The sequence below is a fragment of the Odocoileus virginianus genome, chromosome 1 (assembly GCF_023699985.2).
Source record: "Odocoileus virginianus isolate 20LAN1187 ecotype Illinois chromosome 1, Ovbor_1.2, whole genome shotgun sequence".
Classification (NCBI taxonomy): domain Eukaryota; kingdom Metazoa; phylum Chordata; class Mammalia; order Artiodactyla; family Cervidae; genus Odocoileus; species Odocoileus virginianus.
Genome location: NC_069674.1, coordinates 59808527 through 59825559, shown reverse-complemented (window position 1 = coordinate 59825559; position 17033 = coordinate 59808527). Strand labels below are relative to the sequence as shown.

At 40.0% G+C, this 17033-nt stretch overlaps 1 protein-coding gene across 1 annotated transcript in view; it reads right to left on the bottom strand.

Annotated features, from left to right (window-relative positions):
- ZNF277 (zinc finger protein 277) overlaps positions 1-17033 on the bottom strand; it is a 132747-nt gene that overhangs the window by 27215 nt on the left and 88499 nt on the right.

Sequence of the window (17033 nt, the reverse complement as noted above, 5' to 3'; positions counted from 1 at the left end):
CTCACAGCATTGTTTACAGGATAAGATCAGAAATTTGTGTAAAGAATTCAAATTGCACATGTGTATGGTCAGGCCACTCAAGATGGCTGTTCTCTTGCTCTCTGTACATCTCCTGTCCAATCAGCCCCTACTTCACTTCTATTTTACATACATGACTGACCATAAAGAAGGCTGAGTGCCGAAGAATTGATGCTTTTGAACTGCGGTGTTGGAGAAGACTCTTAAGAGTCTCTTGGACTAAAAGGAGATCAAATAAGTCAATCTTAAAGGAAATCAACACTGAATATTCATTGGAAGGACTGATGCTGAAGCTGAAGCTCCATCACTTTGGCCACCTGATGTGAAGAGCCCACTCATTGGAAAAGACCCTGATGGTGGGAAAGATTGAAGGCAGGAGAAGTGGGTGACAGAGGATAAGATGGTTGGATGGTATCACTGACTCAATGCACATGAGTTTGAGCAAGCTCTGGGAGATGATGAAGGACAGGGAGGCCTAGCGTACTGCAGTCCACGGTGTTGCAACGTGTGGAATACGACTGAGTGACTGAATAATAACAACAACACATGACTGATATTCCTACACACAGGCCTCAGGCCCCAGCTAGTGATTGTTCTTATCAAAGGGGCAGTGAGGGGCATGCCCCTTTACTGGTCTCCTGGTAACTAAGGAGCTCATCTGACCTCACTTCCCCTCTAGTTGGTAACTTGCTTTACCATCATCTCTTTTGCTTGCTTTATCTTCTGAATGGATATGAAAACTCTTTGAAATTAAGAGAGAGTATTTTATGCTGTTCTTATTTTACATCTGCATACTACTCTTCAGCTACTCTTGTAACATGAAGCACAAAATAGGAACTTCATAAAGTCTATTATTGACTCTATAAATATTTGTAGGACAGCCTAAAAATGAGCTAGTATCTAGAAGCTTAACAAATTCCATTGGTGTGTCTGGAAATCTATCACCAAAGATTTAGAAATACTAATCCACTGAAGAAAAAAAACTAAGATACTGCCACAATAAAAATCAATTCAATCAACTTTTGCTTTCAGTCATGACAAAAATAATGGATACTGGACTTCCCCTTCCCCTGTAAACTACTATAAAAACAAGTTGCTTCATATATTGTATCTGTTTTCAGAAAATGGATAATAGCACTGTGATGGATGAGTAAAAATAAATATACATTGCCAGTTTTCTGTTGGGTAGTATTTTCAAAATCACAACACTGGGAAGTTAAACCCAAATGAAGGGTAAATATCTACCTCAGTTGGTGGAGAAGAAAAAAAAATAGACTGGCATTCAGCATACTTTAAAAGCAAGAGAAATTTGTGGGACAAGGTACTAGAGAGAAGAGAGCTTCAGAGGAAGAGCTCAAGAAACCTGGACTGGGATTCCTTATATCTTTGTCCAAATACTGAGCTCTCTCTCTATATAGGGTTAGTCTGTGGTGGCTCAGTGATAAAGGATCCACTGCAATGCAGGAGACATGGGTTTGATCCTGGGGTTGGGAAGATCCCCTGGAGAAGGAAAGAGTAACCCACTCCAGTATCCTGCCTGGGAAATTCATGAATGGAGAAGCCTGGTGGGCTACAATCCATGGGTTGGACACAACTGAGTGACTAAACCACCACCACAACCAATGTATAGGACAAGACTCTGTGAGGCCTGATAGGGGAGTTTCCAGGGGCTGTGAAGCTTAATGGAGATTCTAGAAGTCACAGCACTGGACTCAGTATGTTGGAACCTGACATACAAAATGGAGAGACCTTACTCAACACTTCAGGCACACAGCAAATATAAAAGAACACTTTTTACTTCATGAAGCTTAGGGCTTTCTGTTGGTGGCAAGTGGATAGATAAAAGCAAAAGAAACAAAGGGAGTAAAGTTGATGTATCAGAAAATTTTAATGATTGCTTTTTAAGTTAATCTTACATAAAAACTGAAAGTGACAGTAAAAGCCAAATTAAAGGAAAAGCGAACCTTCACAAACATGTATAGCCCAACTGAAAAAGAGAAAACACATCTCAGAGTCCTTTATTTACAACTATGTTAGCAGCAACCAAAAAAACCCAACAGATAATGCTCTTGATAAATAAAGATCACTTTAATACACTGCAGTAAGGCTGAGCAATACTTTCTTGGCCTGCTCCTGTTTTTGGACTATGAGACCAGTTAACACTTATTAAAATCATCATTCTGGCTCATATTTCTCAGGCTGGTGATGATATAACCCAAAGTTGGCTGAAGAAATATCTTACTGAATACTTCCCTGGTTTTGATTCAGACAAACATAACACATTTCTGAGTTTAAACCACAGTGATACTAAGCCATCTACAGTTTACTTTGGCCAAATTTAAGTTTTATCAGTTGACCGTAATTGGTACAACCTAAGTATAGACACCTGAAGCTGTGTGTAAATTCTTCCTAGGAGAGCCTAATTTGCATTTTGGTGAATTAGAAGGAGCATGGACTAGACAGGGCAGTAAAGCCAGAAGCCACTTTTTAGTGGCAAGTAGCTAAAACTGCTCCGTTCTATTTGCATCCTTGAGCTTCTCTCGCGTGGTGGTACTATGGCTTCTCGGCTAGTTTATCTGCACTACCTACAACCACAGTGAGAGAGACAAGGACTCTAGTGTTCATGTGTCATCCTTGATTTGGCTGGTTCTGTACAACTTCTTTCATTTTTATTTAAGTTCATTCTTTTGAGATCTGCCTTCTGCTCGCTGCCCAAACTCTTTTTAAACTCTTTCCCAGACCTTTTGCCAAGTGAAGCTGCTTAAACCATGCGTTGTTTCACTTCTGCTTTCTGTTTATTTGCATAAGACCTCTCTCATTTTAATATTATCAATGTAAGAAAGAGTTCTATATTTGGGAATAATGGACATGGCATGCCAGGTAGTTCAGCTTTAGTCAGATTCTCTGCTCCAATTGTTCAGTTCCAACTCGTATTCTGGCCATATTTGACTCTTATGATTGCAATGACATGTATACTCTACCTATTCCTTCTTGGTTATTTTCCTATCTCTCCATTAACATATTCTATTTCTACTAACTACAACTAACCTCTCCAATAAGATTTCCTTTCTGACCAATACTGCTCAGTACTGACCTTTTAGAATTTGAGAACTGAAAGGACATCATGAAACTACTTAACTCCCCATAAAGAGATGTTAGGGTGACCTATTTAAAGCTACAAAGCTACTTGGTGCCATATTTGAATACCAAATTTGCTTTTTTTCCCAGATGATACCCAGTGTAGCATATTTAGACACAAAGTATATGGCAATAACTGTTCTACTTAGTAAACAAACCAAGTTCAGAATCCAAGGCGTAGATATTTGCAAAGGCAGGGCAACTTAAAAAATTTCTTACAGAATATCGACACATTATCTTTTTATGCCACAGTTTACAATGTTACACTGACAACTATATTGTTTAGTCTTCAAGAAAACTATGTCCCAACCATCCCTACTAATAGAACATGAGCTCCTTTATGCACAATTTATTACAGTAGAGTCTTAAAAATACCAGATAACTAAGTTTATACCCCTGGTGCAACAACAAACTCACTACAAACCTGACTGCTCTCTTTAAAATCAAAATAAAATTCTCAAAGGAGAGGAGTTTATAAAACACTTGATTATCCCTTACTCATAAAAGATTGGCACATCTTATGCCAATTCTTAATAGCATCTCATATAGGCTATAAAAAGGTGGCAAGAATATACAGAAAAACTGTATATAAAAAAAGATCTTCACAACCCAGATAATTAAAATGGTGTGATCACTCATCCAGAACCAGACATCCTGGAATGTGAAGTTAAGTGGGCCTTAGGAAGCATCACTACAAACAAACCTAGTGGAGGTAATGGAATTCCAGATAAGCTACTTCAAATCCTAAAAGATGATGCTGTGAAAGCGCTGCACTCAATATGTCAGCAAATTTGGAAAACTCAGCAGTGGCCACAGGACTGGAAAAGGTCAGTTTTCATTCCAATCCCAAAGAAAGGCAATGCCAAAGAATGCTCAAACTACTGCACAATTGCACTCATCTCACATGCTAGTAAAGTAATGCTCAAAATTCTCCAAGCCAGGCTTCAGCAATACACGAACCATGAACTTCCAGATGTTCAAGCTGGTTTTAGAAAAGGAAGAGGAACCAGAGATCAAATTGCCAACATCCGCTGGATCATTGAAAAAGAAAGAGAGTTCCAAAAAAACATCTACTTCTGCTTTATTGACTATGCCAAAGCCTTTGACTGTGTGGATCACAATAAACTGGAAAATTCTGAAAGAGATGGGCATACCAGACCACCTGACCTGCCTCCTGAGAAATCTCTATGCAGGTCAGGAAGCAACAGTTAGAACTGGATATGGAACAACAGACTGGTTCCAAATAGGAAAAGGAGTACGTCAAGGCTGTATATTGTCACCCTGCTTGTTTAACTTATATGCAGAGGACATTGTGAGAAACACTGGGCTGGAAGAAGCACAAGCTGGAATCAAGATTGCTGGGAGAAATATCAATAACCTCAGAAATGCAGATGACACCACTCTTATGGCAGAAAGTGAAGAATAACTAAAGAACCTCTTGATGAAAGTGAAAGAGGACAGTGAAAAAGTTGGCTTAGAGCGCAATATTCAGAAAATTAAGATCATGGCATCCGGTCCCATCACTTCATGGGAAATAGATGGGGAAACAGTGGAAACAGTGGCAGACTTTATTTTTGGGGGCTCCAAAATCACTACAGATGGTGACTGCAGCCATGAAATTAAAAGACGCTTGTTCCTTGGAAGAAAAGCTATGACCAACTTAGACAGCATATTAAAATGCAGAGACATTACTTTGCCAACAAAGGTCTGGGTAGTCAAAGCTATTGCTTTTCCAGTGGTCATGTATGGATGTGACAGTTGGACTATAAAGAAAGCTGAGCACCAAATTGATGCTTTTGAACTGTGGTGTTGGAGAAGACTCTTGAGAGTCCCTTGGACTGCAAGGAGATCCAACCAGCTCATCCTAAAGGAGATCAGTCCTGGGTGTTCATTGGAAGGACTGATGTTGAAGCTGAAACTCCAATACTTTGGCCACCAAAGTATTGTGAAGAACTGACACACTGGAAAAGACGTTGATGCTGGGAAAGATTGAGGGCAGGAGGAGAAGGGGATGAAAGAAGATGAGATGGTGGGATGGCACCACCGACTCAATGGACAGGAGTTTGGGTAAACTCTGGGAGTTGGTGATGGACAGAGAGGCCTGGCGTGCTACGGTTCATGGGGTCGCAAAGAGTCAGACACGACTGAGCGACTGCACTGAACTGAATAGGCTATAAAATGGAGAACTTTCTGCAGCAATAGTAAGTTTTTATTATTGGTTATTAATTTAAAAGTTCTAAAGTGCTTTTTTAAGAAGTCACAACTGATAATTTTTAGAAGTAGAGTTACACAGAGAATTTTACATTTTTATGGGAATGGAAAGTGGAGGATGAGTTTTACTTTTTTTTAATGAATTGCTTTCACTTGATACAGCAATATATTTTAATAAGTATATATCTCAAAAAATTTTTTTTAATTTTTACTTATTTATTTATTTATTTTTGGCCATGCTGGGTCTTTGTCACTGTGAGGGCTTTCCCTTAGTTGTGGCAAGTGGGCGCTACTCTTTGGTTGCAGGGCGTGGGCTTCTCATTGCGGTGGCTTCTCTCATGGAGTGTGGACTCCATGTCACGTGGGCTTCAGTAGCTGGAGCATGTGGGCTCAGTGGTTGCTGCTCTGGGGCTCTAGAGCACTGGCTAAATAGTTGTGGCACAAAGGCTTAGCTGCCCCGTGGCACGTGGGATCTTCCCAGACCAGGGGTCAAAAAGGTATCTCTTGAACTGATAGGTGGATTCTCTACCACTGAGCCACCAGGATGTTCAGTTCAGTTCAGTAGTTTAGTCGTGTCTGACTCTTTGTGACCCTACGGACTGCAGCATGCCTGGCTTTTCTGTCCATCACCAACTCCTGAAGCTTGCTCAAACTCACCGTCCATCGCGTTGGTGATGCCATCCAACCATCTCATCCTCTGTTGTCCCCTTTTCCTCCTACCTTCTATCTTTCCCAGCATCAGGGTCTTTTCCAATGTGTCTGTTCTTCGCATCAGGTGGCCAAAGTACTGGAGTTTCAGCTTCAACATCAGTCCTTCCAATGAACACCCAGGACTGATTTCCTTTAGGATGGACTGGTTTGATCTCTTTGCAGTCCAAGAGACTCTCAAGAGTCTTCTCCAACACCACAGTTCAAAAGCATCAATTCTTTGGCACTCAGATTTCTTTATAGTCCAACTCTCACATCCACACATGACTACCGGAAAAATCATAGCTTTGACCAGACGGACCTTTGTTGGCAAAGTAATGTCTCTGCTTTATAATATGCTGTCTAGGTTGTTCATAGCTTTTCTTCCAAGGAGTAAGCATCTTTTAATTTCATGGCTGTAGTCAACATCTGCAGTGATTTTGGAGCCCCCCAAAATAAAGTCTCTCACTGTTTACATTGTATTCCCATCTATTTACCATGAAGTATGGGGCTGGATGCTATGATCTCAGTTTTCTGAATGTTGAGTTTTAAGCCAACTTTTTCACTGTCCTCTTTCACTTTCATCAAGAGGTTCTTTAGTTATTCTTCACTTTCTGCCATAAGAGTGGTGTCATCTGCATTTCTGAGGTTATTGATATTTCTTCTGGCAATCCTGATTCCAGCTTGTGCTTCATCCAGCCCAGCATTTCGCATGATGTACTCTGCATGTAAGTTAAATAAACAGGGTGATAATATATAGCCCTGATGTACTCCTTTTCCTATTTGGAACCAGTCTGTTGTTCCATGTCCAGTTCTAACTGCTGCTTCCTGACCTGCATACAGGTTTCTCAAGAGGCAGGTCAGGTGGTCTGGTATTCTCATCTCTTTCAGAATTTTCCACAGTTTATTGTGATCCACACAGTCAAAGGCTTTGGCTTAGTCAATAAAACAGAAGTAGATGTTTTTCTGGAACTCTCTCTTTTTCAGTGATCCAGCGGATGTTGGCAATTTGATCTCTGGTTCCTCTTCCTTTTCTAAAACCAGCTTGAACATCTGGAAATTCACAGTTCATATGCTGTCGAAGCCTGGCTTGGAGAATTTTGCGCATTACTTTGCTACTGTGTGAGATGAGTGCAATTGTGAGGTAGTTTGAGCATTCTTTGGCATTGCCTTTCTTTGAGATTGGAATGAACACATATCTTTTCCAGTCCTGTGGCCACTGCTGAGTTTTCCAAATGTGCTAGCATATTGAGTGCAGCACTTTGATAGCATCATCTTTCAGGATTTGGAATGGCTCAACTGGAATTCCATCACCTCCACTAGCTTTGTTTGTAATGAGGCTTTCTAAGGCCCACTTGACTTCACACTCCAGGATGTCTGGCTCTAGATGAGTGATCACACCATCATGGTTATTTGGGTCACAAAGATCTTTTTTGTATAGTTCTTCTGTATGTTCTTGCCACCTCTTCTTAATATCTTCTGTTTCTGTTAGTTAGGTCCATATCATTTCTGTCCTTTATTCTGCCCATCTTTGAATGAAATGTTCCCTTGGTATCTCTAATTTTCTTGAAGAGATCTCGAGTCTTTCCCATTCTATTGTTTTCCTCTATTTCTTTGCATTGATCACTGATTTTCACAATGATCACCAGGATGTTGAGGAAATTAAATAAATAAGTCTTGTTTAGGCTTAAGAGACAAGGCACAGCAGGCCTCTGACTTTGCTTCTAAGCTGCATGGACACTGCCCTGATGGGAGTGCCCTGACTGCCTGCTGTGAGTGTAAGCCTTGCGGCACCATAGATAAGATATGGGACAAATCTTGGGACTGTTGAGCCCCTGGAGGGGGTTTGGCCAACCAAGCCCTAGGCTTAACAAAGTTTTACAGGACAGAGCAAACAGCATTATAATGAAACAAGAGCTGCAATTTGCTCACAGACTGATGATATTATCAGTTTGCATCCTGAGATTACAACTGGGAACCCTGAACTTTCTGAAGTCTCACCCACAGAGCAGATGCACTGCTTGGGACCCTTTCCCAACTGGGACTCCAGATGTGCTGTAGCACAGGATTTCCGTGCTGCATCCACTTAAGTCTGGATGTTGGTCAACACCCAATTCGGTGATATATATCCTTTGTTGTTTCTATTCTCTTTTTTCTTTTAATGTTAGTATATTGAAAGTAAGCTAGATAATTCTCTAATAAATATTGGTATTATTTATTTGTATATAATGAGTGACTTATTTTGTTAACAAATCCTTTGAACCTAAGATGAAAGTGAAAACTCTCAGCAAAATACAGGGAAGCCCTTTAATAAGTATATATCTCAAAAGCATAATTACATGTTTGTCACTAAGATGATTTTTTGAGAAAAACAGGAGATGCAAGTCAAGATGTAGAAATGAACTAGAATGATAAATCCAATAATTAAGGAATCTAAATATATTGAAGTAGAATGTAATTGTTTTTGTTTTATTCTTTAAATATATTAAGAAATAAAATAATGGCAACATGCTTTCCCTCTTATCCACTCTAACAGAACCTACTCTATGAAGTGTCTGTCTATACATTATAAAACAAATAGGAAATTATTATTTCTTAATATAGGAATATCAAATATATATTGATATACTTTGAATCAAATTTTACTTATGCATAAATCATGTGAAGATGAAAAAGAAACTATTTTAATTCCATAACTATTATGTCTATAATAGCTTTCCTTATCTTGTAATCAACTCAGCAAATTAAGGAGACAGTTATTTATTTGCTGAAATTGGGTCTGTTGACAGTTATGTTAAGAACACCAAATAGTTAGTAAACCTGGAAGCTATTCAAGTCAGGTAACTCGGTCACTGTCTGATTTATTTATTTTTTTAATTGTGAAAAATTTCACAAGCAGGAAAGTTGAAAGACTAGTACAATGCACATCTGTATACTGAATCAGTTCAGTTCAGTTGCTCAGTCATGTCCGACTCTGCGACCCCGTGAACTGCAGCACGCCAGGCCTCCCTGTCCATCACCAATATCTATACTCAATAACTTCACATTTTGCCACAGCTTCTCTCTCTCTCCTCCCCTCCCACACACCATACACACATATATATTTAGCACTAAACACCTCTTGCTTTGCTGAACCATTTGAAAGTAAGCTGCAGACTTCACAACACTTCACTCCTAAACACTTCAGCATTCTTCTACCGAAAATAAGGGCATTCTCCTATATACAACCACAGTGCCACTATCATTGTATCTAAGAAAATCAATAATTCCCAAGTAGTGTCTAACACCTGGGTATTACTTAAATTTCTTCAGCTGCCTCAAGTATGTCTTTTACTGTTCATCTCTTCCCCAGCTCCCACCAAGATCTTCCTAGGTTTACACATTTCATTTGTTTGTTAGATGCTTGGGCTTCCCTGGTGGCTCAGAGTTTAAAGTATCTGCCTTCAATGTGGAAGACCTTGGTTTGATCCCTGGGTCGAGAAGATCCCCTGGAGAAGGAAATGGCAACCCACTCCAGTATTTTTGCCTGGAGAATCCCATGGATGGAGGAGCCTGGTAGGCTACAATCCACGGGGTCGCAGAGAGTCGGACATGACTTCACTTCACTTCTGCCTCCAAGTCCACCTCCCCCCACCCATTTTTTAAAACTTTTTAAAATCCAATTCCCCCACCCTCTGAATCCTAAACCACAAAATAACTAAACAGCCTGCTATCTATTAACTAAATGACTCTGATGTCTGGAAAAGGAAAAACTCAATAATGGTCTTCTAAAGTATATGGACAATAACTGTTCAATGGAAGTGCTATGCTTCCTAAGATCTCTACTTACTCAGACCCCTTGAATGGTTAGCAAAAATCTAGGTGAAAGACAGCCACATCACCACTATGCCCCTCCACCCTTATTTCCATTGATGCTAACTTGGTATGATGAGATAAAACAATACAGAGCTTTAAGGATTCTGTATTTCTTTCTTCTGTAGCATACATGTTGCTCACTGTTGATGAAGTATTAGTGAGGAAGAAACTGAGTGGAAGACACTTGTGACAAATAAGAACAATTTTTTTTTTCTTTTTTTCCCTTTCCTCCTGCCCTTCCTTCCTTTCTTCCTTTGGTAAGATTGGTGTTGGTTAGGATTAATGATAGCTATGCTTGAAGTCATTTACAAACAGAAAAATATAAGTTTTGGAGACAATCCATAGAAAGCATCACAAAGATGCTTTCTATGGCATCTTTGACGGCATATCCAAGCCACCATTTTTGTGCTTTTATTTTTTCTAAAAAAGTCCCATGCTGGGTAGATATACTAGATTTTATTCATGGATTTATAGAATAGAGGGATGAAGAGAATGTCACAGATGTTATCTGTTTGAACTGCTCAAAGTGGCTGATGAAATCAGATAAAATTTTCATTACAAAATAGGCTTGGATAAAAACCATAGTTGTAAGAATATAACATCAGCTGATGTATTAAGCAAAGAGTCATAATAACAAGCTGTATGTTTGTGTAATTGGTTTAAAATGTCAAGAATGGTAGCAAAGGGGTCAGCACATAGTGTTTCATCTTTATTCATAAGCTGAAGCAGAGGAAACATTAATGAAACGGCAGACATAGCAGATGGCATGCTACACAGTCATAGAGGACTGACATGTAGGTAGAAAATGAAATTTGTGAGTTAGTTTGGAAATTATAAAAATCAGCCAATTTGGGAAAAAGCAATTTAGAAAATGTCAATTTAGGTAAGTATTTGTATACAGGAAAGAAAAAAACTGATGCTTAAATGACAAATCCAATGGAAACAGCTTGTATTAACATAAGGAAGTAAAACTAAGGTTGATGTTATTCATACGATATCAAAAACATATCATAGATACTGACATATTAGATTCATAATAGTTTCCTGGCTGAACGGCTACATAAGTGACTATGAGAGAAAAGAGCACACTCCTAAGGTTCCCTCCCAACCAGCTCAAAGGCAGCAGCATGGCAGAACCTGCTAGGAATTCTCAGTCCAGGGGCCTAGTTGCACTCCTCGCATACAGAACACCACAGATCTCCCTACCAAAGTTAGAACAGTGGCCCAAATGCTCCAAAGAAAGGCAGCAGAACTCCTTATTCCTCCTGCTTTCCGTTTCTAGAACCATGGATTATCTCTGAGGTGTCTGGGATTATTTAATTTACACCTCCATCTTGTTCTCATAAATATTTCAAGTGGTTATAAAACAACATAGCAGAAAAATTAGTAAAGGAAGAAAGAAAAATTAGGGTGGGAAGGGCACACAAATTGAAGATAAAAAATAAAAAGAAGAAATAAAAATGTACATCCACACATTCAAGTCTCTAGGTGCTTCAAATTTGGCTACTGGCTTTCTTAGAAAAGGGAAACAGTTGGACAGGAGTTCATGTAACAAAGAATTTTGCTGGCTTTGCCCCCTGTTCCTAGGAGATAACCTCTAAAGCCCTGGGATTCCTTGAGTGTTTGGAGTGTCTTTGTTACTCCTGATGGGCCTTTTGAAGTCACCTGATAGTTTACGCTAATGAGAGAACTCCGTGGGACTGCCGTTTCAAAGACGGCAGTGTGATCAGTGGGCTACGGTTTTGAACCGCAGGACATCAGCCTGACTTCAGGAAGGGGAGGGGAATGGGAGTTTGAGTTCAATCATGTGATCAGTGAGTCAGTCAATCAAACTTAATGGAGTTTCAGCAAAAACTCTAGACACCAAAGCTCAGGTAAGGTTTCCTGAGTGTGTATTGTTATAATACTGTGTGTATTGTTATACACTGATGTATCAGAAGAGCAATGCCTCCCTGGGGATGATGAAAGCTTTGTGTTTGGGGTTCTCCCAGACCTCACCCTATGTATCTCTTGGCTGGTTCTGATTTGGACTTATTTCTACAATAAAATCTGTAATCATAAATGTAGGCTTTCCTGAGCTTTGTGAGTTATTATAGCAAACTAATGAATCTGAGGGGGCATAGTGGGAACCCCTTGAATTTGTAGCCACCTGGTCAGAGCTGAAGGCAACTTAGGGAGCCCACAATTATGGCTGCTGTTTGAAGAGAGGATAGTCTTGTGAAATCTGGCCTAACTCTGGGAAGTCAGAAGCCATTAATAATAAGTATACCATGTGACAGAATGGGCAATACACTTAGAATGTATATGTGTGTTAGTCGCTCAGTCGTGTCCGACTCTTTGCAACCCCACGGACTGTAGCCCTCCAGTCTTCTCCATCCATGGAATTCCACAGGCAAGAATACTGGAATGGATAGCCATTCCCTTCTCCAGAGGAACTTTCCAACCCAGGGACTGAACCCTGGTCTCCTGCATCACAGGCAGGTTCTTTTACCGTTTGAACTACAGTGAAGTCCATATACTTAGAACAAATAGACCAAACAAGATAGACTGTGTCTCATATTGATTCTCCAAAGTCAGCTCTCATGCCAAAGCATATCCCAAAACTTAGTGAAAGCAATGCAGAGGGGTAGGGTAAGAATCATCATGATACAATAGATAGCTGTTTCCTTCTGACTGGAGGCTGACAGTTTAAGACTTCCTAGAAAAACTGTGACCCTCCTTAAAAAAATTTTCCCTGAACATGCCTTTTATAAATATTGGCTGATAATATTCTCAACTTTGTCCTTCCAGTCAAGTAGCTTCATTGTTGCTTTTCCAAGCTCTGACTTGGATGCGCAGCCACTGGCCTTAGAAGGCAACTGGGAGACATCTGAGTTGACTCTGTCTTATAAAAGCTGCAGAGTCCTAAACATGGACAGGAGTTGACATGGGAAGTCATTTAATTCTTTGTCAAAAATGACTCAAGGGGACAGCTACACACTAGATAAAAAAAGAGTCCCCTAAAAAAATCATTTTTATTCCCCATCACACCCCCCCAACACCAACTACTAGCCTCCAAAGTTGTACCTCATTTATCATGGTCACAATTTTTAACACAGATTAAAGTTTAAAGAAGGTGTCACCAGTTGTCCAGCTCTGATTTTGGGGAGGGGGGTAAGTTGGGGGCTGTCAGGAATGTACCCAAAGAACACCTGCCAATGAGTGACATAATTTGTTGGCACATCCTCCAATGACAAACTTCCAGCAAAATGTATACCAAGGTACATTAAACAGTAATTTACTAATATAATATTCACTGATAACTATGCCAAAAGGCCAAGACCGACATAAATCACAGCAGGATCCTCTATGACCCACCTCCCAGAATATTGGAAATAAAAGCAAAAATAAACAAATGGGTCCTAATTAAACTTAAAAGCTTTTGCACAACAAAGGAAACTATAAGCAAGGTGAAAAGACAGCACTCAGAATGGGAGAAAATAATAGCAAATGAAGAAACAGACAAAGGATTAATCTCAGAAATATATAAGCAACTCCTGCAGCTCAATTCCAGAAAAATAAATGACCCAATCAAAAAATGGGCCAAAGAACTAAAGAGACATTTCTCCAAAGAAGACACACAGATGGCTAACAAACACATGAAAAGATGCTCAACATCACTCATTATCAGAGAAATGCAAATCAAAACCACAATGAGGTACCATTACACGCCAGTCAGGATGGCTGCTATCCAAAAGTCTACAAGCAATAAATGCTGGAGAGGATGTGGAGAAAAGGGAACCTCTTACAGTGTTGGTGGGAATGCAAACTAGTATAGCTGCTATGGAGAACAGTGTGGAGATTCCTTAAAAAGCTGGAAATAGAACTGCCATATGACCCAGCAATCCCACTTCTGGGCATACATACTGAGGAAACCAGGTCTGAAAGAGACACGTGCACCCCAATGTTCATCGCAGCACTGTTTATAATAGCCAGGACATGGAAGCAACCTAGATGCCCATCAGCAGACGAATGGATAAGGAAGCTGTGGTACATATACACCATGGAATACTACTCAGCCATTAAAAAGAATTCATTTGAATCAGTTCTAATGAGATGGATGAAACTGGAGCCCATTATACAGAGTGAAGTAAGCCAGAAAGATAAAGACCAATATAGTATACTAACACATATATATGGAATTTAGAAAGATGGTAACAATAACCCTATATGCAAAACAGAAAAAGAGACACAGATGTACAGAACAGACTTTTGGACTCTGTGGGAGAAGGCGAGGGTGGGATGTTTTGAGAGAACAGCATCGAATCATGTATATTATCTAGGGTGAAACAGATCACCAGCCCAGGTTGGATGCATGAGACAAGTGCTCAAGGCTGGTGCACTGGGAAGACCCAGAGAGATGGGGTGGGGAGGGAGGTGGGAGGGGGGATCGGGATGGGGAATACATGTAAATCCATGGCTGATTCATGTCAATGTATGACAAAAACCACTACAATATTGTAAAGTAATTAGCCTCCAACTAATAAAAATAAATGGAAAAAAAATAAAAATAAAAAAATAGATATTAAACAATAATAGGTTTTGGAATTTATTCATGACAACTAGTTAGTAAGGCCAATTGTCTCTTTTAGTAGACAAATACATATGTGTGCATATCTTTCTGAATTCTATGAAAAGAGGAGAAGCATCTACTTTAACTAAATTGGCATTTAATCACTTAGAATTGATACTTTTGAACTGTGGTGTTGGAGAAGACTCTTGAGAGTCCCTTGGAATGCAAGGAGATCCTTCCAGTCCATCCTAAAGGAAATTAGTCCTGAATATTCATTAGAATGACTGATGCTGAATCTGAAACTCCAATACTTTGGCTGCCTGATGTGAAGAACCGACTCACTGGAAAAGACTACGATGCTGAGAAAGATTGAAGGCGGGAGGCGAAGGGAACAACAGGGAATGAGATAGTTGGATGGCATCACCCATGTGATGGACATGAGTTTCAGCTCTGAGAGTTGGTGATGGACAAGAAAGCCTGGTGTGCTGCAGTCGATGGGGTCGCAAAGAGTTGGACACGACTGAGCAACGGAACTGAATTGAACTGAATCACTTAGATATTAATTAAAATAAAGCAGAGGGAGAAAGAATTTCACTCTGCTTAGGATAAGGAAAGCCACAAGAGAACATCCTTACAATGACAGAAAGTTGGATTAAAAAAAAAGACAAACCCCAAACAAACAAAATCCCTCCACAACTTATTTTGACTCCAAGAAAGCTGAAATCAAAAGGCAACCAGACATACTGAATTCCAAAAGGTGACAAACTCTCTGAAGAGAGGCAGGGATACAGGAACCATTTCACCTTTGGCAGAGCAAGAGATGTAAAGGGCAAGAAAGATGAGAAGAGCTGAAATTTTAAAGAGCCCTGGGAGCCCTGGACAAAAGGGGATCCAGCTCTTTTCCACAGGCTTCCTCCGAGATCTCGGGACAAGGACTGGCAGTGGGGCAAAGAGACGTGAGCAACGGCCCTCCCATGGCGTGATGGTCACTCAGTCACGTTCGACTCTGCGCCCCCATGGACGATAGCCCGCCAGGCTCCTCTGTCCATGGCATTCTCCAGGCAAGAATATTGGAGTGGGCTACCATTTCCCTCTCCAGGAGATCTTCCCAACCCAGGGATCAAACATGGGTCTTCTGCACTGCAGGCAGATTCTTTACCATCTGAGTCACCAGGGGAGCCTACTATTAAGAGACATTTCTAAGTATAAAGACAAGTCAATTAAAAAGTATCTGCAGATAACATGCTTGACTTTATCTTATAATCTATAGATAATATATTAGAATATTTAATGAATCCATACACCTTTTTCAAAGGAATACCTGAAACAGAAGTAGCAATAAAGTTCTAAATGATAATCATCAATTAGATGAAATAATTTAGATGAAGCTTATTTCTCTTGAAGAGATGAGGACTGGGCAAGTAGTCAGGAAGAAAATACAACGTGCTTTTAACTTTGTATGAAAAATAATGTTCAGTTCCCTGTTGCTTAACATACTTCTGTTTTTGTCACATAAATCACAAATTACTGTCTGAATACTTTATTAAAACTCTGCTTCTGGCCTTTGTTTTTGAATCTGTTTGCTTCCTGGGACCTTGCTAGTTTCCGTCAGTTCTTTAGCACACAGCTGCTGGCCAGGGGAGGGACCGCCGTACCACACGGATACAAAGCAGAGGTCCGCACTGCTGGGGGATGGGGCGGGGATACTAAGAAGTAAATTAGAGTATCACTGAGTTCTTTCTGACTGTACAAGAGTGTTTTGTGGTGTAAGAGCTGGATATAAAGATAGACCTGGAAGATCCTAACTTGGAAGTTTGTAAGCAAGTCTGACAGTGCATTTTTCTTAGAACGTTCAAGAAAGTTATAGGTATGTATTTTGGTATAAAAGGATTTAAACATAAAATAAAAAAATTTACAATGCTTAAAATTTACAGAGATGAAGGTTTTTCTGTCTAAACTTGGGGCAGGTCTAGCAAGAAGCTGATGGAACAGCAGGGAAAGACGGCAGATGAAGGAGACCCGCAGCACCAGTCTCTGCCCATTCTGCACACCTGGTTAAATCCAGGGACCAGTAAAGGTCCTGAGTATATTCACTTTTTGCTTATACGCTGAGATTACGAAAGATCTTCACAAGAAAAATGAATAAAACATGAGCGTTTGGGAATCTTTGAGGAGGACACACCTTGAAGAAGAATCAATCCTGGAACACTTTAGAATTTATTTGTGTTTTCAGCTACTTGATTAAAGTTCAGGGTAAAAAAATGAAGCAGTAGATGGTAAACAAAATGGAGGCTTAAAAGAAAACTAATAAAAATTCTTTTTAGGCAGATGCAGAAAAAGGTCTGTACTGTTGATACAAATGAGTCACTAGCTTTCTTCTGAAGTGACTTGTTTCCAATACCAAAACCCAGACGGCATACCAAATGACAAAGCCCCTGATACACATATGGAACCCTGAGAAGCCTTTGCTCTTAAAGAGTAGGAACATTTGCTACTTCCAAGCACAGCACTGGGGATTCTGGACTGGCACTCCTTTGGAGAACAGACATCGAGGCATGAAGAATGGTACGTC